Source organism: Ochotona princeps, chromosome 18 (genome assembly GCF_030435755.1).
Source record: "Ochotona princeps isolate mOchPri1 chromosome 18, mOchPri1.hap1, whole genome shotgun sequence".
In the NCBI taxonomy this organism is placed as follows: domain Eukaryota; kingdom Metazoa; phylum Chordata; class Mammalia; order Lagomorpha; family Ochotonidae; genus Ochotona; species Ochotona princeps.
This window is the reverse complement of record NC_080849.1, coordinates 12,736,277-12,750,162: the sequence shown is the minus strand read 5'-3', so window position 1 is coordinate 12,750,162 and position 13,886 is coordinate 12,736,277.

Here is a 13,886-nt window from a genome sequence, read left to right as displayed (position 1 = left end):
TGCTTTCTAGACTCTCCAGGCGAGTTGTTGGGCTGTGGGAGAAATGTCCATGCCAAGCCCTGCGTCCTAGCATAGCACGGACCAGCTGTCCTAGAGAGCCGGATCACAACAGCTCTGCAGCTGCCCTAAATAAACAAGCCTGCTTCGCAAACACACAGCGGTGAACATTCGGAGGGATTCTGCCAAGGGCAGTGCCAAGGGCTCAGCAGGAGCTTGGGGGCCACCTGAGAACAGCCCCCTGCAGAGCAGGGCTGACCTAAGCCTGGGAACTGCCCAGTCTCTTCAAAGGAATCACAGCCCAGAACATGTGTGCAAACTGACTTTCAGCGCCACAATTCTCCATGTCCATGACACTCCAACAGTGTGGTTCTGGGACCCTTGACATCAACAATATTATCTGGACCCTCACAGAGCCTGTGTTTGTAGACTTGGTCCAGTAATAACAAGGCATTAAAAATTAAAGTTTAGGTCCTGACTCAATAGCTCAATCCTTACCTTGCAAGTGTCAGGATCCCCCATGGGCGCCAGGTCACGTCCCAGCTAATCCACTTCCCATCTAGCTGTCTGCTTGTAGCCTGGGGAAGCAGCAGAGGATGGCCCAAAGCCTTGGGACCCAGCATCCACATGAGGGGCTCAGAGGAGGTTCCTGGCTCCTGGCATTGGATCAGCTCAGCTCCGGCTGTGACTGCCACTTGGGGAGTAAAACCCAGTAGATGGAGAATCTTTCTGTCTCTCCTTCTCTCTGTAAATCTGATCTTCCCTTGCAGTAAAAATAAAATTAAAGCTAAAAACATTTAGAAATATTAATTCAATGAATTGTAACTCACTAACGTGAGTATATGTCTGCTAACTGATTCTTTTCACTAAAAAAGGCAGAAGTGAGATGAATGTCATTATGCTATAGCTTTGGAAATCTAGTAGGTGGCTTCATGAGGGACATGTCTGGTCTTACAGCTACTTTTGGTTGCCTTTGGCTGCAATGTCTAGCACACCTACTGTAGTTTCTGGAAGATTCCAAAGTATACTTACGATAGAATTAGAGTCGTAAAGGCAAGTGCTGTAGCTTAGTTATAGACCTAATAGCTTTGTTACAAAAATAGTTTTGGAGCAAAATTTTTGGTGCAGTATTTAAGCTGCCCCCTGGGAGCCCCCAAGTCCCACACAGCAGTGCCTGGATGTGAGTCCTGGCTCTGCTTCTGATCCCAGCTCCCTGCTAATGTGCACCTTGGGAGGTAGGAAACAATGGCTCAAATATTTGGGTCCTTGCCTACCATGGAGAAGACCCAGCTGGACTTCCTGGCTCCTGACTTCACTCTGACCCAGCTCCAGCTGCTAAGGGCTTTGGGAGAGTGAGTGACGGTGCATGGAGGGTCTCCATCTTCTCCTTCTCCCTCTGTGTCCAAGTTTCAAGTTTTATTCATAAAAACGAAAAAGACTCGCTGCCCCTGCACATCCCCTGGAAGGCTCCCAGGGTCACACCTGTACTAAACTGAGCATCACTGCTTTAGGCTGATGTGCAAGCGAACACACAGAATGGTTCTGCCTCGTGTCCTGCTCGAAAGGAGAACCGTGTGATGACGACAAAAGCCAGCAGCTCTAGGGCCAGGACTCATCTTCCACAGCAACAAAGCGCACAATAAGACAAGTGAGCAAGTTTTACAAGAGCGTGAAAAGCAGGGGAGGGAAAAACAGACAAAAACTGGAATGTCCTCGACTGGGACCCAGAAGTGAAAATGCAGCTTTCACGGTGCGATCTCACCCTTCAATGCAGTAGGTCTGCCCCAACCAAGTTCCACCAACCATGGGCCAAGCATGTGAGTGGAAAATTCCAGAAATAAACAATGAATTAAACTGCAAGATGCTCTGAGTAGCGTGACGAAACTGTGTACCCTCCCACCATCCCACCTAGACATGAAACCTTCTTGTTCAGTGGAGTCACTCTGCATGGACAGTTGAAAGAGAGAGAGAGTGAGAGACCACAGTCACTAAATGGCATCACCGTACATCGCTACGAGCGTCCGACTGCATTCTCATTGTTGGTAAGCTCTTACTGTGCCCAACTGACCCGTTACGGTTTATCTCAGCAAGACACCTAGTCATCTACCCATGGGTCAGGACTAGTCAGCTTCAGGCTTCACTGGGGGTATTGGAACTTATCGTTGCAGGGTCAGGGGGCACCTCGTACTAAAAGCCACGAGGGCTGCATAAAGAAAGCAACAGGGAGGCAAGCCAAAGGGGCGGTAGACGGAGTACTTCGCCAGGAAACACGCAAAGAGAACCCCGGGAACAGGTGGCAGTGAGAGCGTACGCAGTAAGCAGAATGGGGCATGTGGCACAAGCAAGGGCACAGCAGGGGTTGGCTTCCATTCTGTTTTCTTTAACTTCAACCGGAATTTGGAAATTGGAAGGGTGGTAGAGATTATCCAGTGACACTGTCTACTTGACAGTGAGGCAACAGAGGCCCTGGAAACTTGCTGCCTGCCTAAGTTCACTCGCCCGCAAAGCACGTGGGGCAATAGAGCTATAGACATATCCATGCAGTTATGTGCACACGCACTTACTATTAACCTTTCTTTCTTTCTAAATTTCCTATTAATAGTCTGGGGGAAAAATCTGTTACTGGCCTCAATGACTTCTCTTCTGGGCCAACAGAACACTGATGAGGCAGCAGCAGGTTCAGGGCCACGAGGGGCCAGCTGTGCTGTGACAAACCTCCACCTGCTTTCCTTCTTTGCGAGAGAAGCCAGTTCAGCTGCCTGATGGACAGAGGAGCTTAATCTGCATACATCCATGTGACCACAAGAGGGCAGCACCCAAGAAACTAGTATAGGGCCCACTACTTTCTGAAAATGCAATAGATGCACACACAGTGAACTCTCAGGATTCATGCTTTCTTTTTCTTTTTAAAGATTTATTTTTAATGGAAGTCAGAGTTGAAGAGAGTGGGATCTTCTATCTGTTGCTTCACTCCCCCAAATGGCGGCAATGGGGAGCCAGAAGCCTCTTCCGGGTCACCCACGTGTGCAAAGGCCCAAGGCCATTCTTGGCTGCCTTCCCAGGTCATTAGCAGGGAGCTGGATCAGATGTGGAGCAGCCTGGACACGAATCGGTGCCCCTATGGGATGCTGGCACCACAGGCAGAGGATTAATCTATATGCCACCACATAAGCCTCATGGTTTCTTCGAAAATGGCAAAGCTATTGGGGAAATTTAGAATGCTCACAAAAGGCTTTGATGTAATCATTTTGTAATTATAATACTTGTTTTTAATCCATTATTTCCAGTAAAAAATAATAACATCTCCGTGGTTTTCACTGATTTCCTTCCGAGGAACATGAAATCAACCTTTAGTTTCTGATTTCTGAGATGGAGGCCAGCCTGTCAGACTGACACCAAAGTACCTGGGGCTTGAACCGCCTCTGCCCTCCTGACCCCAGACCTCTGGCCTCTGTCCAGGGAAGGGCAGTGCTGGCTCCGTGGTGCTGGAGGAAGTTGTTGGCATAACTTACTCCACTAACGGATGACTGGGAGGACTGCTCTGCTCCAGGGCCTGGGTTCAAAGCCAAAGTCAGGGACAGCCCAGAGATGTCCTGGCGCTCAGCACAGCAGAGCCCGTGTGCGCAGCAATTGAAGGTGGCCAAGGGCACCTCTGGGATAGCTGTGGCACAAGACACCGAAAGTCACTCACCCCCTGCCATTGCCCGGCTCTCAGGCTGACTTCTACCAAACTTTCTAGAAGCGTCAGTGATGCACTTTGGGGTCTTGTATGCAATCCCTCAACACCCATGATGAAGGTCTCCTTGGAATCCCAGAGGTATTGATCCCAGGGTCACTGGTGGTGCTGGCTGAGGCAACCTGGGTGGAGGAAGGTGAAAGGCAGGTGGTCTAAGCGAGTCCTTCTCTCCAGGTGGTGCCCAGCAGCCCATCACCAGGGACTTCGTCACTTATGCCACTTCTCCGCAGCAACTCTGGGATGTGGCCCAGTGCTCAGCACTCCCCACAGAGCCTCTGGAGAATTCCCACACCCGCTGTGCTCTGGGAACCAGCAAAGCAGTGCTGAAGCAGAAAGCCCACGGTGACAAAGGCAGGAGAAGGAAACGGAAGTGAGAAAAACAGAGAACAACAATGGGCAAGTTGGCACAGAGTGAAGGACCTGGCCCAGCCCCACCTGGGTTTGTGAGAAAGGCTACTTGCACCTGCTGGGCGGATGGATCAGCAACTTAACATCTGCCTGGAGCTTGCTATTCTGTTATGTCAACTTTATGTGGCTAAAAACAACTGTGGCATTGACCTTTAATTCTGCTAATATTCTCCTCCTCAATGCCTCCAAGGCACACAGAGAAATTGCAGGGCTGGGGGGAAATCTTTAAGGTCTACTGAACACTCAGGCCTTCCCAAACAGTGTGTGCTTGGCAGAGTGAGAGTCTTTTTATTGCAATTTCAGATTATTGAAAGGTTAAATGGCTGTCATTCCACAAGGGAGAACATGCTGGGAAGGCCCCTGTGTGTTTTCCGCTCTCAGCTGGCTGCAGCCATGGCAGCTAACAGGAAGAGGCCAAAGGACCTTCCAGAAAATACTGCTAGGAGCTCAGGCGTGAAGGAGGCTGCTCAATGGTGCTCACCAGAATGAAAGACCTCCTGGATATGTGAGGTGACCTACATTTCAGATTCATCCAAGACGTGACTCGGTTTCCTTTTCTGGAACATGGCCTTGTTCCGTCCCTAGTCTGTGCCCTCATCATGTTCTGGAATCTTCTCTGTATTTCTGCCTTGTTGCTTGGGTTTCTTTCCTCTGATCCATAGGTTTTTGTGCTATCTCACTATCAGAAATTGATTTTCCCTTCAACAAACCACTTGCTGGCCTTGTCGGAGCTCCACAAAAACAAGTGTTCCAACATAGTGAAACGTACGGCTAGACAGTACGAGGGCCAGACTGAAACAAACGGCTCGAGTGGTTGAGCTGTTAAGCGTTAACCACATGCCAGACGGAGTTAACTCATCTACTTCTCACAACGCTCAGAAATAGGTCCTAAACAATTTTTTCAAGTAGCCATTGCTGAGGGAAGCAATGGGGTGCAGAGGGCCTCAGTGAGCATCCCAAGATGACACAGCTTTTGAGTGGTACAGCAGGGACCCCAGTCCAGCAGGCTGACCCTGGATGCCGGATGTGACCCTGGCTCTTCTGTATCAGATGGAAATGCACCCTCTGTTAAGAAGCCTGTGTAGGGCTAGAGTTGGGGTGCAATGTGTCTATGCTGGCACTGATCAAAGTCAAGGCAATCACCACATATCTTCCTACTTGCCCTCCCTTTAAGAATGAGCCCTACCCCCCTGTGTCAGCACAATCAGGCAGGATCACCAACATTCTGGAATGTTTGTGACTTGGAGCTACTGTGGCTCCTACCCCTCCATCTGTAAGCAGAGGTTTGAACTTACAAACTGCAAGTCGGATCTCCCACCTGTGGCTGAGGCTGCTCGTGAATCCCCAAGGATCAGATGGCAGTAAAGAACTGAGGAAGTGGCCGAGGACAACACACTCGGATTTGGCAGAGCTGGGTTCAAGTTCTGACTCGGTCATCACTTCCCTCTGATTTTAGGCAAGCTTATCATCTCCCTGAGAAATATTTCCATTTTGTATAAAATAGCTTCTATGGAAGAATACATTCATAACAAATATTACAGCACACTTAACAAACATAAAATCAACATGCAAACAATGTTAGCTGGCAAACTTTGTGTAGCAACTATTTCAGCTACTCACGAGGGTCACAGGGTCACAGTGCATGCCCTCAATGTTTGTCTACCAAATTCACCTGCTACATAATACAGTGATCATGTCAGCACATACACAGCCTGAAGTTGATTTAAGAACTTTCACACTCCTAGTGCCGACTGGAGTAAGTAATTTATAAATAAGGAGTGAGCTAACTGTTGGAAGGATCTTAAAACTCTGTTTCTGGTGACTTCACACGGGAAGTGAGGGTGTCTAGGATTTCCAAATGCAGGGGAAGAGGCAGGCATTTGGTGCTGTGGTCAGAAAACACGCCATACATCCCACACTTGAGTTTTTGGGTTTGAATCCTGGCTCTTCTGTTTCCAGCTTCCTGCTGCTGACACACCGGGAGGCAACAGAGGATGGCTCAAATGCTTCCATTGCTGCCATCCACTCTGGGCACCGGATTGAGTTCTGGGCTCCTGGCTTCACACTGGCTCAGCCCCAGCACTTCGATAGTGAGGTAACAAATGCAAGATGTTTCTCCCTCTGCCCCTGCCGTTTCTTCTCCCTCTCCCTAACCTTTTCAATAAAATGAAAACAAACTTTTTATAAAGAAAATGTTTAGGTGTATCTGTATAAATTTATAGGTTTATTTCTATTTACAAGTTTAATATAACAAAGGAAACTATTTTGTGGATCACGTATGGAGAGGAAAGCTTGATTCAATTTTATTGACTGGTTTTCACATTATTTGAAAAGGGATGTGGGAGAGAGAGAAGAAGAGGGAGATCTCTCCATGTGGGTACTCATCACGAGTACCTCCCAGTGTGCAGATTCGCAGGAAGCTGGATCGGAAGCAGGGCAGCAGGGACTTTGGGCACTCTGATATCAGATGTCGGCATCCCCCGGGGGATCTTAACCCTGGAAGTTATGGGATTGCTATTACTAGTTGAATTAGATCTTCCCAGATGTTGGCAGTGGACCCAACAGTGATTCAACCCTACTCTTTTCAAGGATCTGTGAGACAAGAAGCCAACAACAGCAAAGAACCTGACTTTGCTACCACAGTGTGACTGGACATGGGCAAATTAAGACCCAGGAACAGAGAACAGAGACACAGCAAGAGGAGGAACCTCAGCAAAGGGAGGAGATGGTGGAGGTGGAGACTCGTCAGGTGCTTGATAATCCTTGACTTGAACAGCTCCCTGTGTAAGAACAGGTCAAGCAGACAGAACGGGGACCTGAGCAGCCTGAGGAACTGAGAGGGGCCGGGGGCACATCTGCCCGGGGCCACACTGCTGAGCGTGCTGCCTGCACACTGGTGAGTCTGGAAGGATGAACAGCTGAGCGGCACAGCTTCCGCATCCTTGCTTCCATCCAGTGGGCCTTCTTGTCCTATTTTTAGGGGCCTGTTGTTAAGGTGATGCAATTGGAAAAGTTTTTTTTTAAAGAGTGTTGAGCACAATTTTTAATAATTGGTTGTCTCCTGCTCTGTTTCCTTTTGAGAACTTAAGAGCTATCCAAAAATACTTCAGCAGAGGCTGAAAGATCAGCTCTAGTCTTCCAGAGGGGATGTGAGCCATGGGTAGAGATTTGACCTAGAAAGGATTTTAAATCCCTGGGAAGGATTAGATATGTATCCTAAAAGGGACAATCAAACAGTAGGTGGGATTCAGGCTGAAAAATCACCCATGGCTGAAACACAGAGATGACTTGGGTTTGAATGTAGAACCGTCCCAAGAGTGCGATAGCAAGAACTGTCTTGGTTTTCAGTTTGCTGTGTATTGACAGGACATGGATATCTGAACATTATTTTTTATCTAATTCCCAATCCCAAATGGTTCAAGTTTGCCCACCCTCCAGGCTTAGTTCACACACACACTAATTGCAACATTGTGTCAAAAGCATATATGACAAAGCATACGGCTAGAAGGGCACACTGAGCACTTGCCAGCACCAGGAAGTGCCTGGGACGGCACTGAGCGCGGAGCGGGGTGAAGGCAGATTCCAGTCACATGTCAGTGGGGTTTGCAGCAGCAGCACTCGTGTGTTACTTATGTGACTGAAATGAAAAGATGTCTTACGCATTTGCTGGTTGGGATCACTTCCTTACTGATTAGTTTTACCTGTCAGGGCCCAACGAGGGGACAGGAGATGACACCAGTAATTTAAACAGGGAAAATGTAAACTGGTCAACATGGATTAACTGTCAAGGGATAACGAGTACAGGAGTAGCAGGCACGAAGCAGCCAGTACTCCTCAGGCACAGGCAGGACGGCCTCTGCCTCCGAAGGGCCGAGAATGAGGTGTATGTTCTGACTTCCCTGCTGTGGCTCAGGAAATGGCCCACTAGGTTCCGGTGGGACCCACCAAAGCCACCAAGGCTTTGGTGAAATTCAATGGGCAGCCAGACTCTGTGGTGTCCCTAAGACCTGTGGGAGTCATGTTCGTGGCTAGCATCTAAGAATAACATGAAAAAGCACGCTTCAGAGAAGCCCCTTTTCTAGTGCAGTGTCCCTCTAGTGCCCCCTCTTGGCAAAGGAGAGATGTTTACAGGGTCCCAGTGTGTGTCACAGAGCAGGGCAAAGGAGGGTCAACTTGGAGAGCCATCCTAAACTGATAACCCTCTCAGGTCACTAGCTGAGCAACAGAGCTTCCACACGTTTCTGCTATGCGCACTTAAACTTCTGGATAATAATACAGCTCTATATTCTCAACAATCAAGACCCAAACTCACCGTTCTAGAAATGAAGAGGTTTCACTTTCTCAGATCCTATCATAATCCTACTGAATATTCTGGTGTCTGCGACTAGATGGCAAAGTTAACCTCCCATAACTTGTGTGTAGAAAACTAACAGAAGCAAGAAAAAAGAATTAAGATGCACATTTAATAGGAGAAAAGACGACGTGCAATTCTGCTATAACTTTCATCTCTTCAATTGGTCATCAGGTAGAGCTACCACGAATTCCTTCTTCCAGTATCCTTGCATGGTGCCCCTTCTGTATGTATGAACACTGAGTGATCGAGACTGTTGATCTGGTGGAGTAACTACACATTTCATCTTTGAAGGGTCTGAGTTCTTAGCAGTCCTGCCTTGCTTTTCATTTTTATTTCCCTTGGGATGCTGTAGTTTCCATTAACCTTTCCTGTGGATCATGAATGAGCTAAAAGGCATCCCACAGAGTCCACTGGACTCCATAGTTCTCCCTGGCCTCATTTTGAAATAACAACCATGTTTTTCCTTCATAATCAGGATTAATTATTCTAGCCACATTTTCTGCTTTCTGGTTCAGTGGTTTGAGGAGGCCAAAGGGGCCAGGAAGTAATTTCATCTCTCAACCTGATGGATCCATTGCTGTGTCCCTTGGCAGGAGCATAAGGCTTCCAAACTAGCAGAGCTCAAAATTGAGATGGCAGCATACCATGGTCATTAATTCAAGGTGCACATTGCATTCTATAACAAAGTTCAAAGCATTTTTGAGTGTTGCCTCCAAATTGGTGCCATGTGTTTAGGAAACCATCTAGTTAATCCAAAGCAAGTTGCTTTGGATACAGTATTGAGCATAAGGCAGTTTATTTCCTAGGCATGAGTCAAATTTTGCTTGTTCTTTGCTATGACATTAGTTCCTTGAATAGAAGCAAGGGCAGTCTTGCGTGGATAAGGCAGGCTGTGAATCCATGTGTAGTGATGCTGGAAGAAGCATGACAGGTAAGGAAACCACATTCATTCATCTGTAGAATCTGTGTTTAATAAATGAGCACAAACATCTATCTGCCCTTTTCATGATGGAAGACTTGGGGATAGTCAATCTGTGACCACACGACTGATTGTTCCAACGGAGCAATTGTACTACAGAACTCACAATTTGTCTCTACCATTTGACTAGTAGGCAGTGAGCAACAGGTTTATTCAGGTCAGCCTTGGGGCAGGAAAGTCTGTGCTGTTGGCTTACACGTAACCTCTGTTTGCCATCATGTCCACTTTAGTTAAAGGAATACTGAGCAAGCACTGGGCAGAGTAATTAATAGCCGTGGAAAATATAATTTTTTCCAGCTGGTAATTGGGAACCTCTTGTGTAGAAGTGCACATGGTAGGCATTCTCTTGGGATACAAATACCTTCCCAGTTAGCACCCATTCTGGGAGGTCCATCCGCATTCTTCCAGAGACATTCTTGTCACCCACCTTCCAATGCTATTCCTCCTGAACCCTGATGGTCCAGTCATTCTCACATGTTTCCAGATCACAGCACACATACTTCTTGCCATCTCTCAACCTAGCACATCACTTTAAGGTCCACCTCATGAGAAACATTTCCTTTAGGGTTGCTTCTATGTAGGATTGTCATGTATGTTACACAGCTGTCCACTTTGGGGTGGCACATACCAACACAATCATAAACTAGGTTTGGTAGTTTTCTTTCCCAGTTGGCTCTGTATAAGGAAATTCCTAGAAGGGACTGCAGATATGACTTGAAGGAGAGGAAGCAAAGCATGGTGTTGAAGAAGATGGAGCCACTTGCTTTTTAAGTTATTAATTCATTCTAGATGTGCCTGCACTTGGTTTCTTCTATACCATTTCCACTTGGTTATAAATCTCTGCTGTATGTAGACATCTTACCAGTCTGAGTGGGCAGAGGACATTCTGTGAGCTTCTACTTAGCCCCTCTACGATAAGGGTTCCCCCCCACCCCCGGTCAGAGAGAAAATACAGGGATTCTTTACAGCTATTCTGAATTCACATCATCCACAATGTGAGAAAGCAACTACCAGGAGTGCACAGGTCAACTGTTCCCACCCTGAGCCGCATACTGGCCAAGACCTGGTCTATCATCTGTCCCATAAGCGCCCACCTTGGCATGCGTTCACAGTCACACTTCACATCTCCAGGAATGAAAGTCAATTCGGAAACAGCAGTCTGGCTCTACCTTTTTCACAGTGCACTGCCCCTCTTAGGGATGGGCTTGTGTTGCACTGGGAAATCAAGGCATTTAGTACCTGCCTGTAGACTTCTTTGAGGTGAGCTGAACTGGAATTGGAAGGGAGGTGTATACCTACTGGCACAGGTGAGATTCTTTGGGGAGCCACCCTGCGTGGTACTTGGAGAACTCACTGGATATCCAGTATGCCACTGGAATTAGGAAACAGAACTGCTTGCTCCTTCAGTGTCTTCCCAGTATCATTCTCCCGAGACAGCTCATCAAAGCTCATGATATACCTCAGCTAAAAGCAATGAAAAAGGGCTAGCTCTAGTATCACAAAGTGAAATAAAAAGAATGGCAGGGGCTAAAGGAAAACAAATTGATAAGACTATGTATGTATTGGACTCATTTTAAAAACTGTGCACCTACTACATGCCAGGCATTGCATTCGAGATGCAGGATTAAGCAGACTCAGTGTCTATCCTGGAGGATCGCAAACTATACGGGGTGAGGGAGCATCTGGGGGGAGGTGCGAGAAAGGGGTGGTAAGTGAACAGAAAGTGCTGGAAGACTGAGGCAGCTGAGCATTCTGTGGAAACGGCTTTCCCCACAGAAGTAGAGTATGACCCGTTTCTTCCAGGAAGTGGAGGAGTCTTCTAGCCAGATAACCGGGACAAGGGGAGGGAGGCTGTTATAAATAGGGAATCCTCCAGATTAAAGGCAGGAGCTGTGACAGCAGCAGGTATTTGGAGCTCCATGAGGCATTCCACACAAATGCTCTAAGAGGAAAGATTAGAGAGAAGGCTGGGGCTGCTGTCATTCTCTCCCTCTCTCTCTCTCTCTCTCTCTCTCTCTCTGTGTGTGTGTGTGTGTAGTTAAGGCTGTCATGCAAGAGACTTGAATACATCCCACGAAGTCACACGGCAAGGGTTAAGCTGTAAGTTTTGTTATTTCAGGGGAAAGTCAAAAAGCCAAGCAAGAGGGGTGTGTGTATTTCGCTAGGCTTGTCTTATTCCCTGCAGAGAAGTGAGCAGGGGTGTGTGTGTGTGTGTGTGTGTGTGTGTGTGTGTGACAAATATGGAATCATAGGATACTTTCTTTCCAGGGGCGGCAGCCTTAGCTCATTTGGGCAAGATCTTATGGATCAAGTAGGAGAAAATATTCTGTTATTTTTAAAGATTTCCTTTATTTATTTTTAAGGGAGAGTGAGAGATGGGGCTTCCATTCTGATTATTCACTACAGTGGGTGCAGTGGCTGGGGCTAGGTCAGGATGCTGGTCTCCAGGTGGGGGCAGGGCCCAAGCATTTGGATCATCTTAGACTTTTTAGGCATGTGATCGGGGAGCTGGATTGGCAGTGGCCCAACCAGGTCTCGAAAGATCATACATAGGGTACTGGCGTGGCAGGCAGCGGTTTTACCTTTCTCACCACAATGTCAGTCCTAAGAGGATGTTTTTGCAGCAGGCTGCATTTGTGACGCCAAGCATTTGCAAGAATTTTCTGGGGAAGCCAGCTGCCCTGTATGCCGGGATATTTGGAGTGACACAGAAGTAAAAGCCATCCTGCCAGAAGGAGGAAGTCTTCGGCTGTGTAGTACTAGCAGAAAAGCACACAGAAGCCACGTGGTAAAGGGTTGGATAAGCAGGTTATAGCCAGTCCTTCCAGTTCCTCAAGATAAAAATCCCGGGGGCACCCTCCGCTTTTCCTCTCTCCTGCTCCATGTGCACACCGTCTAAATATCCTGGAGAATCTCCAAAGCACATTCAGAATCTGAACACAGCTCAACACCTGCAGTGCCACCTTAGAGCCAGCCAGCACTGGTGCTAGCTTAAAGGGTCCCTGCATTGATCTGTGTAGGGAGAAGCACCGTATGTTATGCATCTGACATTTAGAACCTTCCAGTTTGGCTCCTGGATCTGCACGAGCTTAGGTTGCTTCTCCTCTCCTGTGTCCACAGATACCCCAGTCAGCTGCGACAGGACCACCGGCTACTACCTCTGGTACAACATGGTGAGCAATATTGCTGGTAGCCATTCCTATACCAAGACGGCAAGAAATGGCCATGACGCCCATAAGTATGTCTACTATACTCCAACTGGATATATCATGCACTCAACTGCTCCTTAGCTGGATTCCCCAGCTCAGCACTACCTCTCCAACAGGAAGAGAGGTGGGATGGAGAGCTAAGATGCAAGCAGACAGGACTACAACCAGTGCTAATGTAAGTATTTCACACAATTGCATGGTCACAATTTCCCCAGGCCCTTGCCGGTGTACAGTCTGAAAGTTGCTTTCTTCTTAGTCTCGTAATATCAATTCCTGGCATCTTTTAAGTTGCAACTTGCTCCCCTTCCCCAAACTCCCCAGTCTTCTTCTTTGTATTTCTTGCTTGTACAGCACCAGCACCCATTAGGAATGGTGTAGGTCTGCCCCTCTGCAGCCTGAAAGCTTCAGGCAGGCAAAGGGCCATACAGTCTTACTGATGTTTTTCAAATGGGCGGGAAGGAGCCAAGTACATAGTCCTGCGTCATAAAGATGTGTGAATAAATGGATTAAATATGTATCACATGAAGAAGTGAGCGAAAGGCACAGTTACTCTAAGATCAGAACTGTGGTCATCCACGACTCAATGTTTAATGCTTCAATCCAAACTCTACCTCTTAACCCTTCTGGAGTCTCTGCTTCTTTGTGTGTGAAACTCAACGGCTACCAATTCACCAACTTATTAAAGAGCTGCAACATAACTACGGTCAAGACGGTGCAAAAGACTTCCTTTAAGTCTACCATTCCCCCCCACCCCCCTTAGCGCTCGCCTCTCAAAGCCCCGCCCCCACGCGCGCCCACCTTTAGACCCCACCCCCTGCAGAGAAGCCCCGCCCCTTTGCCGCAGTCATCCAATGGCCAAAATACACGGTTGGGCGACTCCTGAGGGAGCTTTAGGTGTCCTCCTGGCGCCAGACTCCTGAGGGCCTCAGTTTCCCAAGAATAGTCACTTTCCCAAGTTAGCTTTGAGACACGTAGTCTCACCCGCCTCCCCAAATTCCTTCCCTAGAGTCGGAAAGGACTCCGCAGCCCGACGACTGCCCTCCCTGGGAGCCCCGGGTCTTCACTGGCCGCGTCTCTCAGCCAGCAGCATGCTGGAAGCGGTAGTTTTCTTCTTCCCAGTTCCTCCCAGACCCACCGCAGGGCTACCCTCGCAGGACTACCATTCCCAGACGCCCGAGCGCGGCGCCGATCACGTGGGCCGCA